The 12,953-nt window shown below is 35.8% G+C and overlaps 1 protein-coding gene across 1 annotated transcript in view; it reads left to right on the top strand.

Annotated features, from left to right (window-relative positions):
• The window catches only part of LOC106876985 (uncharacterized), a 53,699-nt gene that overhangs the window by 31,357 nt on the left and 9,389 nt on the right, over positions 1 to 12,953 (top strand). Inside the window, exon 2 of the mRNA XM_014925758.2 lies at positions 11,953 to 11,991. The gene's annotated coding sequence lies outside the window, so the exon portion shown is untranslated. The remainder of the gene's footprint in view (positions 1 to 11,952; positions 11,992 to 12,953) is intronic.

Here is a 12,953-nt window from a genome sequence, read left to right as displayed (position 1 = left end):
TGTGTTTTCCTCAATAATCTCCATCAGCACGATATTGTCCAGCTTTACCTCCAGTAGATAAGGGATACAGACTTATACGAAAAGAGTAGAAAAGTTGCATAACTTAAATAAAAGTGAGCTAAGAAAAATAGCTGAGAGGCCAATGGTAAATATTTGACAAATATTTACGTAGACAAATATGTGTATATTAGTTACAACACAACAAAAATTCTTGATTTATTAAAATTATATATGCGTGTGTGTGTATGTGAGTATGTATGTATATATGTGTGTGTGTGTGTGTATGTATATGTATACATATATGTATATATATATATATATATATGCATATGTATGTGTATGTATATACGTACACACATCGATTCAATCGTATATACATGCGCGCATATAAATACACGTGTATGTATTCATATATAGACAAATATATATATATAATATATATATATATATATATATATATATATATATATATATATATATATATATATATATATATATATATATATAAGTTCTGCAAATTAATTCAAATTGCTTTGACAATCCAAGACGATATTTTTCGACTTCTGAAATTTCCGTACATTTTATGACCATCATTACTAGAAATTATACTGCTGGATAGTGAAATTGATACGCGATTAAGAACGAAATCTTATTTTCGTTTGCCATCAGAATTTTCACACCCAGCAACTGAAGTTATGTTCTACTTAAATTATGTTCACAGCGTTCTCTTATATAAAACTGACGTGTAGACAATATATTGGCTTCAAATTTTGGCATTAGGCCAGCAATTTCGGGGGAGGGGGCAAGTCGGTGAAATTGACCCTACTGCTCAACTGGTACTTATTTTATCGATCCCGAAATGATGAAAGGTAAAAGTCGACCTTGGTGGAATTTGAACTGAGAAGGTACAGACAGACCAAATGCCGCTAAGCATTTTTGCTGACGTGCTAACGGTTCTGCCAGCTCGCCACCTCTGTGTCTAGACAATATACTGCAGACAAGAACACGACACAATGCATTTCATTACACTACGCCACTGGAAGCAACTTATCAACACGTGTGGGGTGAGCACGTCCCACACATGAAAGTTGCAGGAATCTAACGACTAGGATTTATTTTCGCGATTATTGTCATATGTGCTATACGCCTGATTGACACTTACCAAACAATTAAGTCCCACTGGTTGCCCGAAGCTCCTCTACAGTTAGTTTCCAGCATTCATTTTAAAACAGCAGCTGTGGCAAGAATTCTTTTATGTATTTTTATTGTTGTCCGTTTGTTTCTAAATTGATATTTTTATAGTATTTCATAAGTGTAAACCATCACACTACTTACGTATTATTTTAATGTTTTCTTTGTTTCAGTCATTAGACTACGGCCATGCTGGGGCACTGCCTTGAAAGGTTTTAGTCGAACAAATCAACCTCAGTACATTTTTTTTCAATTGAGGATCTTATTGTATCTAATCCTTTGCCGAACCGCTAAGTTACAAAGACGTTAACAAACCAGCACCAGTTATCAAGTGATGGCAGAGTACAGACACAAACATACACACACATTCATACACGACGGACTTCGACACGGTTTCCATTTACAAACTTCATTCACAAGACAATGGTCAATCCCCAAGATGTTATGCATTGGGAGTGAACCCGAAACCCCTGAAACCATACTATTGCAAAGCTAGCTTGTTAACCACGCAACCATTCTTGCACTTATGTACCTCCGTTTGTTTCATTTGAGTTGTAACAATTGAGGTTTTTCTTGTGTCCCTGATTAGCATAGCTTTCTGTCACGATGCACAGGAGGGTAGCGAGACGGGCCAGACACAGCATGTAAAACAATCGTCATTAGCATCACTAAACAATTGTTGATAAGGACACCGTATTTCGTTATGAAACCTTGATATATTGCCAAGTATATTAAAGTTTTATAAGTCAATACTGTGCATACACACACCTCTACCTGCACTAGCAGTGCGATTAAAGCACTTTTTGAGGTTATTTCTTCAGATTTTCTATAGAAATTATACGCAACACTGAAAATTACGACGTTTCGTATACGCTACCAAATATAACCGTGTAATACACTTGGATATACCATTCTTACATGGCACCTATATAAGCTATGTGTTCGTGGCTGGTTAATGGGTAGGATATGATACTGAAAAGACGCAATAACTTCTGAGATATGCATATACACCCTTTATCAAGTTTTTATCTTCGATTGCATTGTTTGCGTAGATATACTCATATACAAAATGTCTTAACTTCCAGTGCAGGCGCTAATTTCTATATAAAATCTGTGAAATAACTTTAAAAAGTAAACAATGCTAAGCTAAAGTTTCATTTCTGTGAGAACTTTTTCTCGCTGTTAGAGAACTGTATAGAATAGACAGTGCGTATAATTAAGTCATATGGTTCTAAGGCTGGAAAGCGTACAAAGTACTGCTTTTAAATCTCAAGTGAGCATAATAAATATGATTCATAAATATATATTTGCGCAGCCTCTTATTCTTACTCTTGGTATGATATTTATGTATCTACAGATAATCTAGTATCTATTTTCAAATATTATTAAAGACTATTAAAAAATCGCACAAAAGAAGTATCCCGCAACATACTGCTCTAAGTAGCTATAAATCGAAGTTATTATTGATAGTTGTCGTAATCTCAAATGATCGATAATTCATTGAATCCAGCTATATGTGCATGTGTGCAGATAGGTAGATAAATAGATACTGATAGACGGATGAATAGAGACAGACAGACAGGCAAACAGACAGGCAGAGGTAGAGAAAGGAGAGGAGAGAGAGGAGAGAGAGGGAGAGAGGGAGAGAGAGAGAATATGGTGTTGAGTTTGCTTGGATTCGCTTGTTCCTGGTCCTTCACCCATCCTTGTCTTCCATGGCATTTAATAATTCCTCACGGAATTATCAAATGTACCATTTTTTTTAACAGCCGAGATATGCAGAGAAGCAATGTGGTTGGACCCTTTTGTGGCGATATTCATCTTGTACCACTAAAAATGACCTAAATGAATTGGTCACCTTGCGAAAATATAGGCGACAGTCTTCTCGCGTCACTGGATAGACAGACAGATATAAATGTCTCCCTATATATCAGCGCACAAATAAAGAAAAAAAAAAGAAAACGTGCTCAATACACATTTATATTAGAAGGATGTGAATTTAATCTCAACATAAGTATTTCTTGCCACATGCCTGAGAAAAAAAAACCTCTACTGCACTGATTCACCCAACATTAATGTCTCCTTGGACATAGAACTTATAGGTGTCATTCATTCACCTTTTAAAAGAGAATGTGACATATATACATACATACATACACACACACATATATATATATATATATATATATATATACGCACACACACGCTCATAGACGAATACATCAACACATATATATATATTTGTATATATGTATACATATAAATAAATATTTATATATTATTTATTTTTCTTAATTTACTATTACTGAGACTTTACCGTTAAAGCTATGGTCGATTATATCGATCTCAGTACTTGTTTGCTGCTTATTTCATCGACTTTCCAAAGATGAAAGACGACACTGAATCGGGAGCAGTTTGAAATCGGAATGTAAAGAGACGCCACCAAACACCAAACAGTGTATTTGCCCACCGGCCCACCGATTCTGATACCCATAACAGATATGATTTTATGTATTCACCTGTATGTGCGTGCGTGCGTATATCCGTATCTCTGAGAAAGAAAGGAACATGATGAAAGAGTCTGATTAAGAAAAATTAAACACCTTTCCACTGTAGGCACAAGACAGGAAATTTGGTGGGAAGGAGACAGTCAATTGCATGGATCCCAGTTCTCAAATGGTACTTATTTTATTGTCCCCGAAAGGAAAAAGGTAAAATTGGCTTTGGCAGAATTTGAACTCAGAACGTAAAGCCGAAAGTAATGCTGCTAAGCATTTTGTCCGGGGTGAAATAAGAACATATTTGTAGAAAGCCTGACAAAATCGAAATGTTTTAGTAATCTACCGGTTTCACATTTTTAATAATGTTCTCAACTTTGTAATTAAAAACGAATTTTCGAGATTTCATAAGTAACTACCGATGGAGAGGTAATAATTTATTGTTATTAACAGTAATATGGGAGTCAATAAGTGGAATATTCATATTCTTCAATTAATAATAGTAATAAATATTAATGTTAATTAATTGATTAATTACATATGCACATTTAAGCACTGTTGATATTTTTATTGAATGGATCCCCTTGTTTATCCGCTACTGTTCAGATATTCTGTCACTACATTGCTATAAAGGGAAAATTTGTATTTGAATATTTAACGACGCAATCGAACTTGCTATCTATACAGTACAATTCGTTTTTTTAATGTCATTCTTCTTTGTCCTATATAATACTTTTCATATCCTGAACAAGTTCTTGCATAAATTAGGTTTCCAAATACACGGATAAAAATATTCTTTGTTTAGAAACACTCTTTGATTAAAATGAAATTTTGAAGCTTAGGGCAAGGTAAGAGAATTTCTAGTTAGGTCACCCACACTTTCTTACTGTTGGTTCTATTGTCATGGAATATGATGAGACATTTGTTAATATTCTCTTCAACAATTAATTTTCTTTTCAATTATTGTGTTTCTCTTTTAGTTCTTCTAAGTGTATGATTTTTGTAGAATCCAATTCATACTAGCAACCTTTTTCAGCATCGATACATTTTGAAGAGTATTGTTGGTTTTATTGTTTATATATGTGTATGTAAGTATGTATGTATGTGTGTATGGTATAGTATATGGTGGTTTAGCTCTGGTGTTAACTACAATTAAGTGGAAAAAAATAATTACTCAATACCATTAAGCAGAATGAAATATTAGTTATTCATGGTTGTGTTGCTACTCGGGTTTTTTTTCTTTCTAGTCTTCTAATGATGACCGGGAAGGAGAAACTCCAGGTAGCTACTCACGCTGTTTCAGCTTTTAATAAATATTTTACATATTATACGTCTGTGTGTCCAAACAACTAACTGTGATCCAAATAATTTAATCCTTCTCGAGGATAAAAAAGGGAATTTTCCTCAATAGTCTCGAAAATTTCAGTTTATTTTGATAATTACAGTAATGATTCATCTACAGTTCACCATATTTGGTTAGTGATAAACCAGCAGTGAGAGATATCCGAGAATAGCATATTAAATTATTTTTAACATATGAATATACGTTCATATACTTATAAACCATCTACTGGCTTCAAAATCATATTATAAAATATTTCTCTTACGATTCAATTTGCTAGAGAAATTAGAAAATTAATTCGCATACAGACTAACTGGACGCTAATATTTTCTACACAGGTCTTCAATTAAGTGATGGCATTAAGCAGTCCAATGTCATTTATACATTATATTATTACATGTAACATAAGTATCACAGTGAATTATCGCAATCAGGGTTAATCAGAGTTACAACAAGAACATACAAACTGAGGCTGCTCTATAGGTAACCTTTTAATTTCCTTATGACATGCTGACAATAATCTAAGCATCCAGATCGATTAATCATCTGGAGATTTGTTGAGGTTAGATATATCAGCTTACAAATTTGAATATTATTGTAAGTGTGCACGCATTTGGATAAAAGTCATAAAGAGAGAGAGAGTGGGGGAGGCTTTGGTAAATTGATGATATGGCTTTGTTTCCTATTGCGAAATTGTTTCACTTATGTTCATTAATACTTTTATTAAAACCATGACTGTAACAAATTTACGTTTCTCTTCTCTTATATATGAATATATGACCTCCACATTTACATATAAATATAACAAAATAAATATATCTACCAAATTCACTAAATCCATTTGCTTAAAGTGCTATCATAGTAAAACATTCGTCTGTTACATTCTACTTCATACAGTTAATATATTTGTTGTAGTTCATATTCTTAATTAATCATGCTTCAGTGAGCAAACACCTGTTTACAGGTGACACTTGTGTGTGTTGCTGAATCACTACCCACAACTTGACAACTATTCCATTATACTGAAGCTTGCTATAGGACATGGTATGTTGCCAGTATCTTAACAACCAATTAGTTTAGCTAAACAGAATTTTACCACCGGTTCGCTGGTTGACTAAAATATTTAGCCATAGGTTCTCTATAAACTATTGCGAATTCAGCAATAAAATAGAGCATCATTAAAATATCTCTTCATTCAAATACTAGGTTGTCAAATAAGATGTTCGGTGTTTCTACTTGGCACTCCATCGTCATATGACTGAAAAAGAGGTAAAATTTATTTCAAAACCAGCAACCAAAAGCTGTAGAGAAAGAATAAAGCAACAAAAACCAATTTAAAATTATGAATATTCGTTTCAAATTTTGGCCCAAGACATGAATTTCGGGGAAGGAAATACATCGTCCCCAGTGCTCAACTGGTCCTTATTTTATCGTCCCCGAAAGGATGAAAAGCAAAGTCGATTCCGGCGGCATTTGAACTCAGAACGTAAAGTCGAAAGACATGATGCTAAGCATTTTGTCCGGTATGTTAACAATTCTGCCAGATCGCTGACTCGTATTAAAGAATTTCAAATTTTAACAAAGGCTAACAATTTCGGGCGATTACATCAACTCCAGTACTCAGCCGGTATTTATTTTATCGACCCCGGAAGGATAAAAGACAAAGTCGACCTCAGCGGAATTTGAACTGAGAACGTAAAGGCGGACGAAATTACGTTAAGCATTTTGTCCGGTGTGTTAAGAATTCTACCAGATCGCTGCCTCATACTTTGATTTCAAATTTTGGCAAAGGCCAACAATTTCGGGCGAGGTGGGGTTAGTCTATTACATCGACTCCATTACTCAGCCGCTACTTATTTTATCGACCCCGAAAGGATGAAAGACAAAGTCTGAACTGAGAACGTAAAGGCGGACGAAATGCCGCTAAACATTTTGCCCGGCATGCTAACGTTTCTGCCAGCTCACTGCTTTCCATACTTTGATATTATGATATTGGTTTGAAATTTTGACAAAGCCACAAATTTCGATGGAGTGGGTAAGTCGATTACATTAACCCACACTCCTACTAATCAACTGGCACTTATTTTATCGACCATGAAAGGATGAAAGGTAAAGTCGATCTCGGCGACGGCATTTGAACTTCGAATGTAATGATAGACGAAATGCCGCTAAGCATTTTTCCCGGCACGGTAACGATTCTACCAGCTCGCCGCTATACTTAAATATACAACTGAAATAAGGCAAAACCTAAAATATATGGTTAACTGGTGATGGTCAGCTGCGGAAAAAGTCAGTCAATATAAAAGCTGGAAGATTGATGACATTTATTTATCGTAAAGATTGTAGTATGTAATGTTTCGTTGCACTGCCCCTCCGTGTGAAAGTGGGGATATTACGATATCAAAAGGTTGCTGCGGTGATGTGAGGGAATCACAAACAAGGAAGTGAGTTTAAGAATATTAAATATTAATCATGTAACTTTACCCTGTTCAAAGGACCAATGGTCTGCGGAGAAAGATGAAACGTAATACAATTATGTTCATAGTCATATAAACGCGCTGCGTGGAGGCGCAATGGCCCAGCGGTTAGGGCAGCGGACTAGCGGTCGTAGGATCGCGGTTTCGATTCCCAGACCGGGCGTTGTGGGTGTTTATTGAGCGAAAATAGCTAAAAGCTCCACGAGGCTCCGGCAGGGGATGGTGGCGAACCCTGCTGTACTCTTTCACCACAACTTTCTCTTACTTCCTGTTTCTGTTGTGCCTGTAATTCAAAGGGTCAGACTTCTCACACTGTGTCACGCTGAATATCCCAGAGAACTACGTTAAGGGTACACGTGTCTGTGGAGTGCTCAGCCACTTGCACGTTAATTTCACGAGCAGGCTGTTCCGTTGATCGGATCAACTGGAACCCTCGACGTCGTAAGCGACGGAGTGCCAACAACAAACGCACAGCATCATAATTTCTTTTAAGATATCTGAGACTGTGATTATGTTTATAATAATAGGAAGAAATTCATTCCAATACTGACAACATATGCGACATTATTTTTACCTTTTTGTTTTTTCATGTCATTTCGATCATATATTTTTTTTCTCTCTTTTAATATTGATTCAAATATTTTTGAGTTACATGAATGAATGGCGGGAAGGTAAAGCAACACGTCAAACAGAACTCTACTTGTTTTAACCTTTTATTAATAATCCAATTAGCGGAATGTTTACGTTATATTTTCAAAAATATGGGTATTTATATACAGTTTGATTTTTTTTGTTGTTTGTTTGTTTTAATTTAGTTATATAAGTCTATAAAACTGTATGCCGTTTGAAGCAGTAGAAATAAATTCGTAAACTTTTCAGTGAGAAATAATACATTTTTATCATATGATTTCATATTAATTTTGTTATATCACGGGTGGGTCATTATGCCAATAATAAACACACACACCTGTTTTACTTCACTTCTTTATTATTCGTCAATTAGTAAACAATTTAACCAATTAACTAATCGATTGTTTCATTACTTGATTAATCAATAAGTTATTCTTGTCTGTCTTCTTCTTCCCATTCGCGACCTCGTCAAAACTTACCTGGAGTAGAGATGTCATATCATTGAAGCTAATGGCAACGAAAGAACTTTGGCAAACTTAACTCATTGGTTGATTAACTTTCTGATTAATCAAACGTTTGATTCGTTAATTAGTCAAACAGTTAACCAATTGGCTAATAAAAATTTAAAAAATTAATATAGAACCAGTGCGAATGTGTATTATTGACATAATGAACCTCCCGAGATACAACAAAATCTGGTTCGACACACGAGTTCACATCAATAATCTTGCAAATCAAATCCAAAAGCGAAAGATTAACGTTAATCTATTGCATTGAATAAAAGCTATAATCTATTACAGTTTAGAACAACTTAATTTGTAATTGATTAAAATTAGATATCTTCAAACGTATCACATTGTTTTTTGGTGGTCTTCTTTTTTTTTCTTTTTTTTCGAATTTTTTCACAGTATTTCGCTTTTTAGAAAGATAATATTGAAAGAGTAAACAGAAGTGCTTAAATACACTATAGTAGTTAGTTCCGAACTTCTAACATTACGAGCTGAAATTCCGCTGCGGTCAAAGTTACGTTTCATCTCTCAAGAGTAAATAAGAAAAGTATATAATTGAATAGAGATCGAACTAAACACCGATAGATTGGTTTAGCACGGATGATAAGAGAAACACGTACAACCTATACATTTAAAATCTTTTATAATTTACAGTCATAATTTGTGTAATATAGATAGATAGATAGATAGATAGATGGATAGATAGATAGAATGATAGATAAGCGTGTGTGTGTGTGTGTGTGTGTTGTTATGTAATAATACAGAATATATTGGCATACATATATCATAAGTTGTTCATTGACAGGAATTTGACTTTACAATTCTAAAACAACAACGGTTTCGTTTATTCTTTTAAAATATCCGATTCTTTTTCTCGCAGTGTTGATCTTGTAATATTTTACTTTATTTACCAATTCATTGTCAAATCGTTTATGAGCACGTTCATGCCATCAGCATCACCAAGTCAAAGCTTATATTTCATTTTAGATATGTTCAGCTTTATTGTACAGTATTGTTCACATCTGCCATTGTTCCTCACATCCAATATATCCAACTATCAATGGACAAACTGCCGCTGGTTTTGTTCAGTTTATGTATTATTGTTTAATGTATAATTGATTTTTCTATTTAATATAAACACTAAGCTATACGTTTTGCGGAAGGGCTAAAGTCGATTAAATCAATCCAGTGCTTATTTTATCAACCCCAGACGGATGAGAGGCAAAATCGGCATTCGGCAGGAATTGAACTCAAGACGTTTTGTTCTTAAGTATTTTGTCCAGTGCTTTATTGATTCTGTCATCTACAGATATAGACATCTCGCCTCCCTCAAACGCTTTGATCCAACTGTCACAATCCACGATATGAGAATGGGGTCAAAGGGTGGTACTCATTCTCAGCTGAGTAAACTGTAACGTGAACTGAAGTGACTTGCTCAAGGACACAAAATGCTCCTAGTTCCGGAATTGAACCCACTATATTATGATCGTGAGCTGAAGTCTCTAACCACTTGGACACAGCATTTACCTAATACTAATATAAAGCTGTGGGTTTTATGGAAGGACTAAAGTCAATTAAGACCATTTAACGCTTAATTTATCAACCGCAAACTGGTGAATGGCAAAGTCGACTTCACTAGGAATTGAACTCAAGGCATCAGATATTTTGTTCTGAGGCATTTTGTCCAGTGCTCTATCGGTTCTGCCATCCACTGCGTCTATGTGTTTGATTATTTGCGTCAGTGTGCGTTTAAGTGTCTATCTCAAAAGCGTCTCAAGTTCGGAAAGTCCTAAAGGTTTTGCCAATTACTGGTACTCCGTTGGTTACTACGACGAGGGTTCCAATTGACCCGATCAACAGAACAGCCTGCTCGTGAAATTAACGTGCAAGTGGCTGAGCACTCCACAGACACGTGTACCCTTAACGTAGTTCTCGAGGATATTCAGCGTGACACTGTGACAAGGCTGACCCTTTGAATTACAAGCATAACAGAAACAGGAAGTAAGAGTGAGAGAAAGTTGTGGTGAAAGAGTACAGCAGGGTTCGCCACCATCCCCTACCGGAGCCTCGTGGAGCTTTAGGTGTTTTCGCTCAATAAACACTCACAACGCCCAGTCTGGGAATCGAAACAGCGATCCTATGACCGCGAGTCCGCTGCCCTAACCGCTGGGCCATTGCACCTCTACAGACTTAACCATAAACATGCAATTAACCGCACTCCCTAAAATTTCTGGCTTTATACCAAAGTCTGAAACCGCTATAATAAATTGTGATAACATCAGGTCTGTAAAGGTGGTACTGATGGTAACGCACTGAGCAGTAATTAATTTCGTTGATTACTGACGGAGTTTAAATCCTTCCAGTCAGCTTCGACATTGCATTTTATCCCACCGTTGGCCCGCAAGAAATATTTACTATATTCACTATATTCACTTCAATAGAATACAGCTACACCAACACATCATCTGTGTGAGAAGTTGAAATTTATACAAGGTCATTTCATTTGATTTACTGGGAAATAAATTTCTTCCGTAGTGTCTTGTATGCCTAAATTCTTATATATATCTCTATGTGTGTCCCTGTGCTTCTAGTTTTCTCCAACCTTCTCTAACTCATAAAACTTTCTCTCTCGTATATACTCCTCTTCCTTTCAAAATAAATTTGCGTGATCTATGTTTATGATACCAAATAGTTCGTCTCCTTAGTTAAGTACGAATTCCATCGACCACCCCAAATTTTTCATTCATTTGAAAGTGCATGAGCGAAACATTTGGCCATCTATAACGAATCATTTTAATTATTATAATATATATGTCTGGATTTTGTGTGTAAAAGTGAGCGAAAGAGAGAGAGAGAGAGAGAGGGGGGGATTTATAAAAGCTTTAAAATGACTGGATATTACTGAAGGAAGCTATTATAATATTATAATAGCCCCTGAGTCGACCGATGCCTTGTGGATGAATATGGTAAACGGAAACTGTATGTGTGCGTGTTTGTGTCTGTGTATGTGTGAGAGTAAGTACATATGCATATACTTCTTTGTATTTGTCTCCCCTACACCACTTCACAAACTGGTATTGGTTTGTTTACGCCCGCGTAACTTAGTGGTTCGGCAAAAGAGAATGATAGAAACAGATAAGTGTTGGGGGTCGACTTTGTTCAAGTAAAATTCTTCAAGACGATATCTCAGCATAACTGAAACAAGTAAACGATGAAAGATAAAAGATAACCATATAAGCATGATACGTTTAGTAAAACAAAAAAAGACATGACAATAATATGTTTGTTTTTCTATTATTTTTCAGGAGCTGTCACTGAGGCTGGCTGTCTGAGTTCTTTATGTTGTAAGTATGGCTTAAATATATATTTTTTTATTCATGGATAAGTGAGCGGAGAAAGAGCAGTAACAGAATAAGTTCGATGTTTCATATCAACTGCTGTACTTCGGTGTCTGGCTGTAGTGTGGCGAATTGATAGAGGCCTTAGAGCATGAGACAAAATATTCCCAGACCCGGCGGTGTGTTGTGCTCTTGAGCAAAGCACTTTATTTCACATTTCTCCAGTTCACTGAGACGGACCGGCGTCCCATATAAGTTGTCACGGTCAATTAAACCGCATTGAAACCGGGTAGCCAGCTCTATGAGACCTTCCACTCAAGATAGTACTCTCATTTGTTACGGCTGAGTTCAAATCTCACTGCAGTCAATTTTACCTTTTATCAATTCGGGGTTGATAAAATAAAATATCAATCTATGACGGTGGTTTGACGGGATTGTTAAAACTTCAGAAGAGATGATGATTTGTAATATTTCTGAGATTTGGGGTAGTGGACTTCCTCCACCAGTTAGTCTGACACTGCCATCTGAAGTCTCCGATTTAAGGATAATTTTCTCCCTTCCACCGATCAGTTTCGAAAACTTCGATAGAAATTAAGGTTTCTGCTCGCTTTCCTTTCCTCCTTGACTTTACAGTAAACAAAAATTGGATGAACCTGGGTGTAATGAAAGAATTCCAGACGTTAGTATGATAATTGTCAGAAGGAATGACTTGCAATAAGTCTTTGGTGATGGAGGTCTTAAAAGGGAAGAAACTATTAGTGTGACCAAAGGAATATAGATGTGTGAATCTGTTTGTGTGCAACCAGCTAATTCAGATTAGCAGAGACCAATGTAGAAGTGGCAGTGAGATGAGATGATATATCTGCGTGGTAGAAGTCAATGCCTGTTTGTCAGTAAATGTTCCTTTCTCCTGCGCTCTTTCTTTCTCTTAGTCTCTCTGCCTGCCTCTCTCCCTCTCCCTCCCCCCC

This window comes from Octopus bimaculoides, chromosome 4 (assembly GCF_001194135.2).
Source record: "Octopus bimaculoides isolate UCB-OBI-ISO-001 chromosome 4, ASM119413v2, whole genome shotgun sequence".
Lineage (NCBI taxonomy): Eukaryota > Metazoa > Mollusca > Cephalopoda > Octopoda > Octopodidae > Octopus > Octopus bimaculoides.
Note: the sequence above shows the minus strand (reverse complement) of the source record. Positions and strands in the feature narration are given on the sequence as shown.